This window comes from Hyla sarda, chromosome 5, assembly GCF_029499605.1.
Source record: "Hyla sarda isolate aHylSar1 chromosome 5, aHylSar1.hap1, whole genome shotgun sequence".
In the NCBI taxonomy this organism is placed as follows: Eukaryota; Metazoa; Chordata; class Amphibia; order Anura; family Hylidae; genus Hyla; species Hyla sarda.
The window spans coordinates 189,625,285-189,640,032 of NC_079193.1; the positions used below are offsets into that span (position 1 = coordinate 189,625,285).

Genomic DNA, 14,748 nt, shown 5'->3' on the forward strand with positions numbered 1-14,748 from the left:
TCACCCACTTTGACTCTTCAGGGATTGCTGACATTGTACAGTCTTTTAGACACACAGTATGGTATAATGTTGAATCCTGCATGAGGTACATGGCATTTCGGGTGGATTGACGGGGAAGGGCAGGAAGGGTTATTGTTGCTGCCACTGCATCTCAGAGACTTTATGGGATGCAGATCTGGTGCTGGATGGACTACACCATTATCTCTCTCTGTATAGGACCACAGGACTTGGAGGGGTTTTACTTTGTTTAGCTGTTTCAGCTCATGCTTTAACCCCTTAAGGGTGCAGCTGATTTTCACCTTAACCCCTTGGGCACGGAGGGTTTTTCTGTTTTGCACTTTCACTTTTTCCTCCTTACTTTTTAAAAATCATAACCCTTTCAATTGTGCACCTAAAAATCCCTAATATGGCTTATTTTTTGTGCCACCAATTCTAATTTGTAATGACATCAGTCATTTTACCCAAAAATCTACAGTGAAACAGAAAAAAGATTGAGGAAAAAAGATTGAGGAAAAAACGCCATTTTGTACATTTTAGGGGCTTCCATTTCTACGCAGTACATTTTTTGGTAAAAATTCCACCTTCTCTTTATTCTGTAGGTCCATACTATTAAAATGATACCCTACTTATATAGGTTTGATTTTGTCGTACTTCTGGAAAAAATCATAACTACATGCAGGAAAATCTATATGTTTAAAATTGTCATCTTCTGACCCCTATAACTTTGTTTTTCCGTGTTCGGGGCGGTATGAGGGCTCATTTTTTTGTCATGATCTGAAGTTTTTAGTGGTACCATTTTTGTATTGATAGGACTTTTTGATCCCTTTTTATTCATTTTTTCATGATATAAAAAGTGACCAAAAACTATGTTATTTTGGACTGTGACATTTTTTTGCGTGTACGCCATTGACCGTGTGGTTTAATTAACAATATATTTTTATAATTCGGACATTTCCGCACGCAGCTATATCACATATGTTTATTTTTGTTTACACAGTTTTTTTTATGGGAAAAGGGGGGCAATTCAAACATTTATTAGGGAAGTTGTTAAATGATCTTTATTAACTTTTTTTTCCACTTTTTTTTTGCAATGTTATAGCTCCCATAGGGGGCTATAACACTGCATGCACTGATCTTTTACATTAATCAATGGTTTCTCATAAGAAACCATTGATCAATGATTCTTCCGCTTGACTGCTGGATCTCGGGCACTGAGCAGTCATTTAGTGATTGGACAGTGAGGGGACCCTCCTGCTGTTCTACAGCTGTTCGGGATGCTGCGATTTCGCCATGGCGATCCCAAACAGCCCACGGAGCACTCGTTTACTTTCACTTTAGACGTGGCGTTCAACTTTGAACATGGCGTCTAAAGGGTTAATAGCACGCAGCCCCGCAATCACTGCCAAGCGCTATTAGCCACGGGTCCGGCTATGACGTGGGGCCAACAGGTCAAGGACAATCTGACCACTGCCTTTCATTCTGATTTCGAGATTGTTTTTTTTGTGACATATTCTACTTTTTTATAGTGGTAAATTTTCGTCATTACTTGCATCCTTTCTTGGTGAAAAATCACAAAATTTTATAAAAATTTAGAAAATTTAGCGTTTTTTGTAACTTTGAAACTCTCTGCTTGTAAGGAAAATGGATATTCCAAATAAATCATATATTGATTCACAAATGCAATATGTCTACTTTATGTTGGCATCATAAAGTTGACATGTTTTTAATTTTTGAAGACATTAGAGGGCTTCAAAGTATAGCAGCAATTTTCACGAACATTTCAAAATCAGAATTTCCCAGGGATCAGTTAAGTTTGAAGTGGATTTGAGGGGCTTTTCTGTGAGAAATACGCCATAAATGACCCCATTATAGAAACTAAACCCCTCAAAGTATTCAAAATGACATTCAGAAAGTTTGTTAACCCTTTAGGTGTTTCACAAGGATAGCAGCAAAGTAGCTTCATTTTTTTTTTCATTTTTGAAAGTGGTATAAGGAGAAAAAGACCCCCAAATTTGTAGCCCAATTTCTTTTGAGAATGAAAATACCTCATATGTTGACATAAAGTGCTCTGCGGGCTCACAACATGGCTCAAGAGGGAAAGAACAACTGTGGGATTTTTTTTTAAACAAATTTTGCTGTCATGGTTTTTGGGGGCCATGTTGCATTTAGGAAGCCCCTATGGTGCCAGAACAGCAAAACAAAAACCCACATGGTATGCTACTTTGGAAACTACATCCTCAAGGAATGTAACAAGGGGTATAGTGAGCCTTAAAACTTCACAGGTGTTTGACGACTTTGCGATGAAGTTGGACGTGAAAAATGGAAAATTACATTTCCAACACAAATGATGGTGTTACCCCAATTTTTTCTTTTTCACAAAGGGTAATAGGAGAAAATTCCCCCCATAAATGAAAACCCCATTTCTTCTGAGTATGGAAATACTCCATATGTAGACGTTCAGTGCTCTGCTGGCGCACTACAATGCTCAGAAGAGAAGAAGCTAAATTTGGCTTTTTGAAAGAGATTTTTGCTGAAATAGTTTTTGAGTGGCATATTGCATTTAGTCCCTAGGGTGCCAGAACAGCAAAAAAAACTACACATGGCACACTATTTTAGAAACTACACCCCTCAAGGAATGTAACAAGGGGTATAGTGAGCCTTAACATTGGACCACAAATGGACCACAAAATTTAAAGCCCAATTTCTCCCGACTAAGAAAATGCCCCATATGTGGACATTATGTGCTCTGCTGGCGCGCTACAAGTCTAAAAACAGGAGGAGAGCCATTGGACTTTTGGAGAAAGAATATTGCTGAAATTGAAGTCGATGATCCGACTGCGGACCAATATATGGAGGGTTGTTTTAACCAATTCACCAAAAGATCACCAAGGTGATCCACTAATTCCCTATATTTCCCATATACTTGTTAAAAGGTGTAATCTTTATTAATTCAGAACACCAACAAAAAGGGGTTAAAAATTGCATTGTATCTCTCCTCCCGTGTTGATAGTAGTTATCTGTGCCAACCAGGCATCACCTATTATCTACCTGTGTGTACCTGCAGTGTGCACACGGTTGTTGGGGGAGTCTGCACTGTATATTAAAACCTATCCTATGCCCCCCTCGACATGTTTCGCCGCAGGACGCGGCTTTGTCAAGAGGTTTTAGGGCACAAAGCCGCGTCCTGCGGCGAAACATGTCGAGGGGGGCATAGGATAGGTTTTAATATACAGTGCAGACTCCCCCAACAACCGTGTGCACACTGCAGGTACACACAGGTAGATAATAGGTGATGCCTGGTTGGCACAGATAACTACTATCAACACGGGAGGAGAGATACACTGCAATTTTTAACCCCTTTTTGTTGGTGTTCTGAATTAAAAAAGATTACACCTTTTAACAAGTATATGGGAAATATAGGGAATTAGTGGATCACCTTGGTGATCTTTTGGTGAATTGAAATTGAAGTCGGAGGCCATGTGCATTTATAAACCTCCCATGGTGCCAGAACAGCAGAAATCCCACACATGTGACACCATTTTGGAAACTACACCCCTTAAGGAACATAACAAGGGTTGCAGTTACAGAGTACTTACACTTCACAGGTTTTTTGAACAGTGGGCCATAAAAGTGATAAATGTGATTTTTCGCACTATATTGATAGTGTTACCCCAAATGTTTCATTTTCACATGGGGTAATAGGGGGAAAGGCCCCAAAAATTGGTAGTGCAATTTCACCTGAGAAAGAAAATGCCCCCTATGTGGATGTAAAGTGCTCTGCGGGCGCACTGCAATGCTCAGAATAGAAGGAGCGTCATTGGGCTTTTGGAGTGAAAAGTTTGTTGGAATTTAAGTCGGGGGCCATGTGCGTTTACAAAGCCCCCATTGTGCAAAAACCGCAGAACCCCCCCCCCCTAATGTGACACCATTTTAAAAACTACACCCATCAAGGAACATATCAAGTGTTATAGTGAGTACATATACCTCACGTGTTTTTTGAACAGTGGGCCGTAAAAGTTAAAGAATTGATTTTTAATGCTGAATTGCTGGTATTAACCAACATTTTCTTGTTTCACAAGTAGTATGAGAAAAAAGCTCCACAAAATTTGTAGCCTATTTTCTCCAGAATAAGGAAATACCCTATATATGGCGGTAAAGCACTATGCGGGTGCAAAACAGGGCTTAGGAGTGAGACAGCACTCCAGCTCACTCTCAGCGATGAGATTTGAGGCCTAAAGTGGTGATTTGCACTGAGGTTCTGACATAAAATAAAAAAAACTCCGGCAAGTTACCACAATTTTGAAACTACACCCCTAAAGGAAGGTAATAAGGTGTACAGTGAGTACTTGCATGTCACAGTTTTTTTTAAAAGTAAATAGAAAAATTTTATTTTTTTACACTAAAATGCTGTAATGGGAGCATTTGGGTAACGATTTTGGAGGGCTTTTTCTCCTGACTATGGAAATACATCCACATATGAGGTAATGTGCTTCGCGGATGCACAACAAGGCTCAGAAGTCATAGAGGTCTGTTTGCATTTGTGGCTTATCGCATATCAGTAGCTGACGGTTACATACATTCAGAGGAAAATACAAAAATTAAACACCCACATGTGACACCATTACAAAAAGTACACCACCCTGAGGAATGGGTATAGGGTTGAAGAGGACATCTTGAACGCATGGCTGTTTCCTAAATTTATTTTCCAGGAATGGATGAAGGGTAGCTTTTGAAAATTGAAAATCCTATGCTCTGCTTAATCTTTCTGGGAACAACTAACATATGACTCCAAATTGTCACCTGGAAAGACGACAGAGCTCATGAGGGAGAACTCTTCGCATTTGAGGCCGATGTTTGTTACGGACGTAACAGTTACATAAATTCAGAGGAAAATACAAGAAAGGAACACCCACATGTGAGCTTATTACAAACAGTACACCCCCTTGGGAAGTTGTATAGGGGGGAAGTGGAGATTTGGAACAAACGGGTGTTCTCTAAATGTATTTTCCAGGAATGGATGAAGTGTACTATGGGGGGGGGGGGGGGGGGGTAGGGGAATGAAATTAGCTATTTTAATACTGATATGCCAATTATTTTCCCAGAATGATGACCCAGAGTATAGCCAAAATTAAAAATGATGCCCGCCCAAACCCTATGCTCCGAATCATCATTCTGGGAATGTGATGTGTGTGGCCCTCCCTATTCTGTTACCTCAAATACGCACCCCATTCAGGTGGGGAGAGAGCGCTGTGCATTTGAGGCAACTACAAACCCCCATTGCTGTTGACTCTGTGTCCCATGACCCATTTTTTGGGGGGAAAAAAGTATATTGGGGGTATTGGGAAAGAGTTTTTTTGGGGGGGTGGGGGGGGCTATTTTGGTTTAAAATTTGGAAGACAATGTAATCTGAACTGGTACATTGGAGTGGATTTCTGGTGAATTAAAATTAGGGAAAAGGATTAAAAATGTAGAACTCCATGGAAGTGTGATACTACCTGAAGCAATCCTTAATGCAAAGGCCCGGATGATCGGGGCAAGTGTCGCATTGAGTGGTGGTGTCCTTCCATGTCCCCCTCTTGCGACACACTCTGCATTTTTTCTTGATCTGGGGGCCCACAGTTCCAGAGGTAACCAAAGATTAGGGCCTTTAGAACTTCCTCTTGGAACTGCAGGTATGTCCCTGTGTTGCCAGTTGCCTGGGACAGTACATTATATGGCTTTAGGGCTTAATCAGAGAGATCAACCCCCCCCATATACTGATTGTAGTCCAGAATGCAATCAGGCTTGCGGACCGCTCCCGCATTACCTCCCACAAGGACAGGGGTGCTGCTATTCCCATGAATTGTGGTGAGCATAAGGACATCCCTCTTGTCCTTATACCTAACCAGCAAAAGGTTTTCATGGGTAATGGCCGGGGACTCACCCTGGAGGATAGAAATTTGGAGGGGATAGGAAGGAAGGCCTCTTTGATTCTTCCAGACTGTCCCAGAAGCGAGCGTGGATCTGGCGTTGAGGGATGTTAACAGTGAGACTAGTATAAAAGTTATCCACCTAAAGGTGGTATCTAGCAATGGCTGCAAAAGGCCCCAAACGATTTTCCTGCTAATACCCAGAGAGGGGGGACATTCTGGGTGTTCAATATGGGAACCTCATCCCTCATACACCATAAACTTTCAAGTGTACTTTGAGGTACTCTCGCAAAGTTTATACATCTTCACGCCATACCGTGCCCACTTGGTCGGGATGTATTGCCGGAAGCTGAGTCTCCCCTTAAAGCTGATGAGAGACTCATCAATAGAGACCTCCCTTCCAGGGACATAGGCCTCCCAAAATTTGGCCCCGAAGTATTTGATGACCAGCCTTATTTTATACAGGTGGTCATACGCGGGATCAGTTCGGGGGGGACATGCTGCATTATCAGCATAACGCGAACATTTCCAAATGGCCTTGAACCGGGGATGTGCCATGGCCATATTGTAGAGTGGGGTCTGGTAAAGGATGTCCCCACTCCAATATTGCCTGACACTATTTTTTTTTTTTACTAGGCCCGTATGCAGTACGAGGCCCCAAAATGTCCTAATTTCAGCTGCAAACCAGGGAATAGGATAGGATGAAAATTCGGCTGGGAACCAGCCACTGGGCCTAGCCAAAAGTGAGCCCGGGTTTGTTGGGCGTACAGATTCGTCTGCTCAACCATAAGACTCACAAAGTCGTCACTGAAATAATAATTAAAAAAGTTCATTTCAGTGAACCCGACGATGTCAATCTTGATTCCTTAGTCGCCAACAAACTCAGGAATCACAGGTTCGTAGTCCAGATAAGTTCACCGGTACCAGGCACCAGTAAACTTGGCTGGGGGGGCTTGACTAGTATGAGCACCAGGGGGACTCATACTAGCATGGGGCACAGGGCCAGGAGCAGAGGAGGTTTGCGGTCCCGCATGGCGGCATCTCTGCCACCTTAATGGCTCATCATCAGAACTAGATGATGAGGAGGATGAGGAAATAAGGAAGGTGGGGTCTTCCTCATCCTTGTGCCGCGTGTGGTGTGGTGCTTGACTACTTCCCTAACCCACCCTAACCTAACTAAACCCGCCCTAACTAGAAAAATAAAAACTAAAAAGGGAAAAAAAACTTCTAACCTGTCCCTACCTAACCTAAACTGTCCCTGATTGCTTTCTGTGCCAAGGGCCACAGAAAGGGGGCAAGGGGACACTTTTTACACACTGAGGGGGGAGATGGCAGCAGAGGGCTCTGTCCTGCTCACCAGGTCACACAAAATGATGATCAGAACGGAGCAGCATGCTTCTTCACCCACCTCCCTCTTCTCCATACTTCGGTGATTGGTCTGGTCACTACGACCGGCCAATCACAGCTGTCCTGGGGATGGCAACACTGCCACTGTCCAGTACAGTACGGAGGGTGATTGGTGGTGTATATTACACCACTGGTCACCCTCCTTATCCGGTTCATTAATGACCGGGAACCGCCACAGATCGGCGGTTTGTATTTACCGGCGATCTGCGGTGATCGCCGATATGGGGGGGTCTAAGGACCCCCCGGTGAGTGATGAGCCGGGATGCTTGCTGTATGATTTCAGCAGGCATCCCAGTCCCCGCCCAGCTAGTGGCGGGAACCGGAATCGCCGAAAATTGCTGGTCTCAGGACCCCCTCGGTGATGTGCCGGGATGTCTGCTGAATGATTTCCAGAAATTCACACAGGTGTACCTGTACGCCCCAGGACCTTAAGGACTCAGGATGTATGGTGTATGCGTACGCCCTGCGTCCTGAAGAGGTTGACCCCTTAAAGACACAGCCTATTATTACCTTAAGGACCAGAGCATTTTTTGCACATCTGTCACTTTAATCCGTTAAGGAACCAGGGCGTATGGGTACGCCCTGGCTCCTTGGTAATTTAGGACCCAGGGCTTACCTGTACGCCCGTGGGAATTCCGGTCGCTGCCGCGCACCGGGCGGGGACCGGACCGGAATGCCTGGTGAAATCATTCAGCAGGCATTCCGTGACAATGCCCAGGGGGTCCGGAGACCCCTCCCCATGTCGTCAATCGCCGCAGATTGGCGGTGAATTCACACCAGCGATTTGCGGCGATTTCGGTCGAAAAGGTCACGTGTGACCCGATGACCTGGAATTAGAAGGTGATTGGCGGTGTACCATACACCGCCAATCACCTCCTGTAGCTAGGGGAGGTGGCGATCCAGTCACCCCCCCAGGAGCGCTGCAATTAATCGTCCGACCAATAGCAGCTGGTAGAGGCGGGGTTAATGTCCCCTTCTCGCAGCTCTGCTTGCCCACCGGTTTCAGTCAGCGGGCAGAGCTGAGAGAGAGAGCCAGGGACCCCTCAGGGCTGAAGAACTGTCAGTTGTGTAACGTGAGTTTGTGAGCAGGGACCGGTAGGAGGTTGAAAAAAAGGGGAAAAAAAGTAAAAAAAAATCAATCACCACACACCGTTATATACTAAAGTTACACCAAGCACACACACTACACACTTCCCCGCCCCCCCTCCCACACAATTTTAGAGTATATGAGGGACGAGATTCCCGTAATGAACCCTCAGAATGTCCCCCCACTCTGGGTTTTAGCGGGAAACTCGTTTGGGACCTTGTGCACAGTGTACGTGGACAACTTTTATACCAGCATCCCTCTGTTCACATCCCTTGCCGCCAGATCCACATCCGCTTGTGGGACCGTGCGGAAGAACCAGAGAGGCCTTCCTCTAAATTTTGTTCAGACACCTATGCCCAAGGGTGAGTCCCGTGCCCTTACCCATGAAAACCTGTTGCTGGTCAGGTATAAGGATAAGAGGGATGTTTTCATGCTGTCCACAATTTATGGTAACGGCAGCTCACCTGTCTCTGTGCGAGGTACCACAACAACGGTCCTCAAGCCTGAATGTATTCTGGACTACAATCACAATATGGGGGGGAGTTCATCTCACTGATCAAGTCCTCAAGCCAAAACATGGGTATGGTACAAAAAAAGTTGCGATCTACTCGGTACAGGTTGCCATGTACAACTCTTTTATACTGTCCCAGAATGCTGGCAACACAGGGACATTCCTCCAGTTCCAAGAAGAACTCCTAAGGGCCCTGATCTTTGGCGATTAGGAAAGAGCAGGCCGGACTTCCCAAGAAACTTGAAATATAGGTGCCAGGATCTTCCCAGGCCAACACTTTCCAGGTGAGGTCCCCCACACTGGAATGAAGGGACGATCCCAGAAATAAAGCAGAGTGTCATAAGAGGGGGATATGAAAGGACACCACCACTCAATGTGACACTTGCCCCGATCATCCGGGCCTCTGCATTAAAAACTGCTTCAGGGAGTACCACACTTCCATGCAGTACTAAATCTTCCCTTTTCATTTAAATTTTCCATTATTTTACCCCAATGTACCAAGTCCAGAGTACATTCCAAGTTTTAACCCCATAAAACCACTAAATTACTCAAAAAAATTCTTATGAAAAAAAAAAAAAAAACCTGATAGGACCTCTGGGGGTTTTTTTTTTCCAAAAATGGGTCATTTGTCACTGAGTCACTATCATCGGGGACTTTTTTATGTTGCCTCAAATGTGAAGCGCTCTCTCCCCACCTCAGCAGGGTGCGCATTTGAGGCAACAGTTTAGGGACGGCCACACACATCACATTCCTAGAATGATAATTCAGAGCATAGGGTTTGGGGTGGGCATATTGTTTAGTTTTGGCTATTGTCACGATTCGGCTGGCTGGAGGTGGATCCTCTGTGCCAGAGAGGGATTGGCGTGGACCGTGTCGGTGGACCGGTTCTAAGTTTCTACTGGTATTCACCAGAGGCCACCGCAAAGCGGGATGGTCTTGCAGCGGCGGTAGCAACCAGGTCGTATCCACCGGCAACGGCTCAACCTCTCTGACTGCTGAGATAAGCGCGGTACAAGGGAGTAGACAAGAGCAAGGTCGGACGTAGCAGAAGGTCAGGGCAGGCAGCAAGGATCGTAGTCAGGGGCAACGGCAGGAGGTCTGGAACACAGGCTAGGAACACACAAGGAAACGCTTTCACTGGCACAATGGCAACAAGATCCGGTGAGGGAGTGCAGGGGAAGTGAGGTATAAGTAGGGAGTGCTCAGGTGAGGATACTGATTAGGCCTGCTGCGCCAATCAGTGGCGCAGTGGCCCTTTAAATCACAGAGACCCGGCGCGCGCGCGCCCTAAGGAGCGGGGCTGCGCGCGCCGGGACAACACAGACGGGGAACGGGTCAGGTACGGGAGCCGAGATGCGCATCACGAGCGGCAGCGTCCCGCATCGTGAATCGCATCCCGGCTGGGAGCAATATCGCAGCGCACCCGGTCAGCAGGTCTGACCGGGGCGCTGTGAATAAGAGAACGCTGCGAGCGCTCTGGGGAGGAGCGGGGACCCGGAGCGCTCGGCGTAACAGCTATGCTCTGGGTCATCATTCTGGGAACATGATCTGTTTTATCATTTTACGTCCCACTGTACCTCACTTTAGTAATTTATCCTATGTATCGCTCCTTGAGGGGGGTCCTGCTGTTCTTGCTCCATATGCGACATGCCCTCCTCCCATTTCATCAAAATTTGCAAATGTGACTCCTTTTCTTCTGAGCATTGTAGTGCGCCTGCAGTGCACTTGATGTGCACAATTGGGGTATTTCCAAACTCAGAAGAGATGGGGTTACACATTTTTGGGGGCATTTTCTCCTATTATCCCTTGTAAAAATTTAAAATTTTGGGGAAATCCATCATTTTAATGAAAAAAAAAATAATTTACAGTGGGGATCAAAAGTTTGGGCACTCCAGGTAAAAATGTATATTAATGTGCATAAAGCAGCCAAGGAAAGATGGAAACATCTCCAAAAGGCATTAAATTACAGATTAAACATTCTTATAATATCTCAACATAAGTTAGATTTTATTTCCCTCATTTACACTTTCAAAATAACAGAAAAAAAATGGCGTCTGCAAAAGTTTGGGAACCCTGCAGAGTTAATATCTTGTACTGCCCCCTTTGGCAAGTATCACAGCTTGTAAACGCTTTTTGTAGCCAGCTAAGAGTCTTTCAATTCTTGTTTGAGGTATATTTTCCCATTCGTGAGATGTTCCCATGCCACTGGCTGCAATACAACCCCAAAGCATGATTGATCCACCCCCATGCTTAACAGTTGGACAGAGGTTCTTTTAATTAAATTCTGTTCCTCTTCATCTCCAAATGTACCATTGCTCATTCCGGACAAAAAGTTCAATTTTATCCTCATTGGTCCACAGAACTTGTTTCCAAAATGCATCAGGCTTTTCTATATGTTCATTTGCAAAGTTCAAATGCTGATTTTTGTGGTGAGGATGTAGAAGAGGTTTTCTTCTGATGACTCTTCCATGAAGACCATATTTGTACAAGTATCTCTTTATAGTGGAATAATGTACCACAACTCCAGTGTCTGCCAGATCTTTCTGGAGGGATTGTGCAGTCAATCGTGGGTTTTGAATAGTTTTTCTCACAATCCTGCAAGCTGTTCTGTCTGATATTTTTCTTGGTCTTCCAGATCTTGCTTTAACTTCCACTGTTCCTGATGACTGCCATTTCTTAATTACATTCCGAACAGAGGATATTGACATCTGAAAACGTTTTGCTATCTTCTTATAGCCTTCTCCAGCTTTGTGAGTGTCAACTATTTTCAGTTTCAGATTTCTAGACAACTGCTTAGAAGAATCCATGGTGCTGATTGTTGGGGCAAGGTCAGATGAGTCTGGGCATTTAAAACCTTTGAGATTGACATCACCTGGTCTTCCCAGATGATGATTGAGAACAATCCATGACACTGGCAGGTCTCAGCTTTGCAAAGGGGGCAGTGCATGCTATAAATTCTGCAGGGTGCCCAAACTTTTGCAAACGCCATTTTTTTGTTTTCTGTTATTTTGAAAGTGTAAATGATGGAAATAAAATCTAACTTTTGTTGACATATTATAAGAATGTATAATCTTTAATTTGATGCCTTTTGGAGATTTTTCCATCTTTCCTTGGCTTCTTTATGCACATTAATACAATTTTTTTACCTGGGGTGCCCAACCTTTTGATCCCCACTGTACACATCCAACTTTAACGAAAAGTCGTCAAACACCTGTGGGGTGTTAAGGCTCACTGTACCGCTTGTTACGTTCCTTGAGGGGAGTAGTTTCCCAAATAGTATGCCATGTGTTTTTTCTTTTTGCTGTTCTGGCACCATGGGGCTTCCCAATTGTGACATGCCCCCCAAAAACCATTTCAGCAAAATTTGCTTTCCAAAATTCAAATGTGGCTCCTTCTCTTCTGAACAAACACGCAGTGTACTTGATGTCCACACATACTCAGAAGAGATGGGGTTACAAATTTTTTTTTTTGGGGGGGGGGCATTTTCTCCCATTACCCCTTGTAAAAATGTAAAATTAGGGGGAAAACCAGCATTTTAGTGAAAAAAATAATAATTTACATATCCAACTTTAACGAAAAGTCGTCAAACACCTGTGGGGTGTTCATTTTTCATTTTCACATCAAACTTTGGGTGCAGTGAGCATTTACACCTTTGGGGTGCCCCTTGTTACGTACCTTGAAGGGTGTAGTTTCCAAAATAATATGCCATGTGTTTTTTTTTTTTTTTTTTTTTTTGCTGTTCTGGCACCATAGGGGCTTCTTAAATGTGAGATGCCCCAAAAAAAACATTTCAGCAAAACTTAATCTCCAAAATCTCATTGTCGCTACTTCCCTTTCGAGCCTAGTAGTGCACCCAAAGAGCACTTGACATACACATATGATGTATTTCCTTAGTGAAATTGGGTTACAAATTTTAGGAAAATTTCTCCCCTTTTACCCTTGTAAAAATTCAAACACTGGGTCTACAATAACATGTAAAACGTAAAACAAATGAAGATTTTGAATTTTCTCCTTCATTTTGCTGCTATTCCTGTGAAACACCTAAAGGCTAAACAATGCCATTTTGCATACTTTGTGGGGTGCAGTTTTCATAATGGGGTCATTTATGGGGTATTTCTAATATGAAAGCCCTTCAGATCTACTTCAAAACTGAACTGGACCCTGAACATTTTGGAATTTTTCACCAAGAAATGATGCAAGAATCAACGAAAATTTACCACTAACAAAGTAGAATATGTCACGAAAAAACTGTCTCGGAATCATAATGAAAAGTAAAAGCAATTGATAGTGGTCAGATGTGCAAAAAATGCCCGGGTCCTTAAGGTGAAAATGGGCTTGGTCCTTAAGGGGTTAAGCATTAATAACTCTGAGATGCTTTTCCAAATCATTCTGTTTCCGAGATAGTTTTTTCATGACATATTCTACTTTAATATAGTGGTACATTTTCGTCAATACTTGCATCATTTCTTGGTGATGTGTGGATGTAAAGTGCTCTGCAGGCGCACTACAATGCTCAGAGAGAAGGAGCCACATTTGGCTATTTGAAAGCAAATTTTGCTGAAATTTTTCTGGGGGGCATGTCGCATTTAGGAAGGCCCTATGGTGCCAGAACAGCAAAAAAAAAAAAAAAAAAGTGAGCCTTTACACCCCAAAGGTGTTTGACAAATTTCCGCTAAAGTTTGACGTGAAAATGAAAAATTCATTTTTTTTTCACTAAAGTGCCGTTACCCCAAATTTTTCATTTTCACAAGGGGTAATAGGAAAAAAATCCTCCCCAAATTTGTAACACCATTTCTTCTGCAAGGAAATACCCCATACGTGGATGTAAAGTGCTCTGCGGGTGAACTACAATGCTCAGAAAAGAAGGAGCGCAATTGAGCTTTTGGTGAGATCTTTTGGTTGGAATAGAAGTCGGGCCCATGTGTGTTTACAAAGCCTCCATGGTGCCAGAACAGTGGACCCCCCCCCCACATGTTACCCCATTTTGGAAACTACACCCCTCACAGAATGTAATAAGGGGTGCAGTGAAAATGTATGTTTTTCATTTTCACGGACCACTGTTTCAAAAAATATGTCAGACACCTGTGGGGTGTAAATGCTCACTTCACTCCTTATTACACTCCAGGTGTAGTTTCCAAAATGGGGTCACATGTGGGAGGTCCACTGTTCTGGCACCATGGGGGCTTTGTAAAGCCTTCAATTCCAGACACATTCTCTCTCTAAAAGCTCAATGACACTCCTTCTGTTCTGAGCATTGTAGTGTTCCCACAGAGCACTTTACATCCACATATGGGGTATTTCCAAATGGGGTTACAAATTTTGGGGGGGCTTTTTTCTATTTTCCCTTGTGAAAATGAAAAATTTAGGGTAACACCAGCATTCATTTTCACATCCAACTTAAACGAAAATCCGTCAAACACCTGTGGGGTGTTAAGGCTCACTATACCCCCTTGTTATGTTCCGTGAGGTGTGTAGTTTCCAAAATGGGGGTTACATGTTGATATTTATTTCTTTGCGTTCTTTGCAAACCTCCAGCTGTTGTAAAACTACAATTTGCAGCATGCCCTTTGGCTGTCCGTGCATGCTTGGAGTTGTAGTTATTTTTTATTCAACAGCAAGAGGCACACTGGTTGCAAAACACTGAGTTTGATACACCAGTGTGCCTCCAGATGTTGCAAAACTACAACTCCCAGCATGTACAGTCTTTCAGTGCATTCTGGAAGTTGTAGTTTGCAACAGCTGGAGGCACACTGATTGCGAAACACTGAGTTAGGTAACAAACTCTCTGTGTTTCGCAACCAGTGTGCCTACAGCTGTTGCAAAACTACAACTTT

At 43.7% G+C, this 14,748-nt stretch overlaps 1 protein-coding gene across 2 annotated transcripts in view; it reads left to right on the forward strand.

Moving 5' to 3' along the window:
* The window catches only part of OTULINL (OTU deubiquitinase with linear linkage specificity like), a 101,686-nt gene that overhangs the window by 73,553 nt on the left and 13,385 nt on the right, over positions 1-14,748 (forward strand). The gene's annotated exons all lie outside the window — the stretch shown is intronic.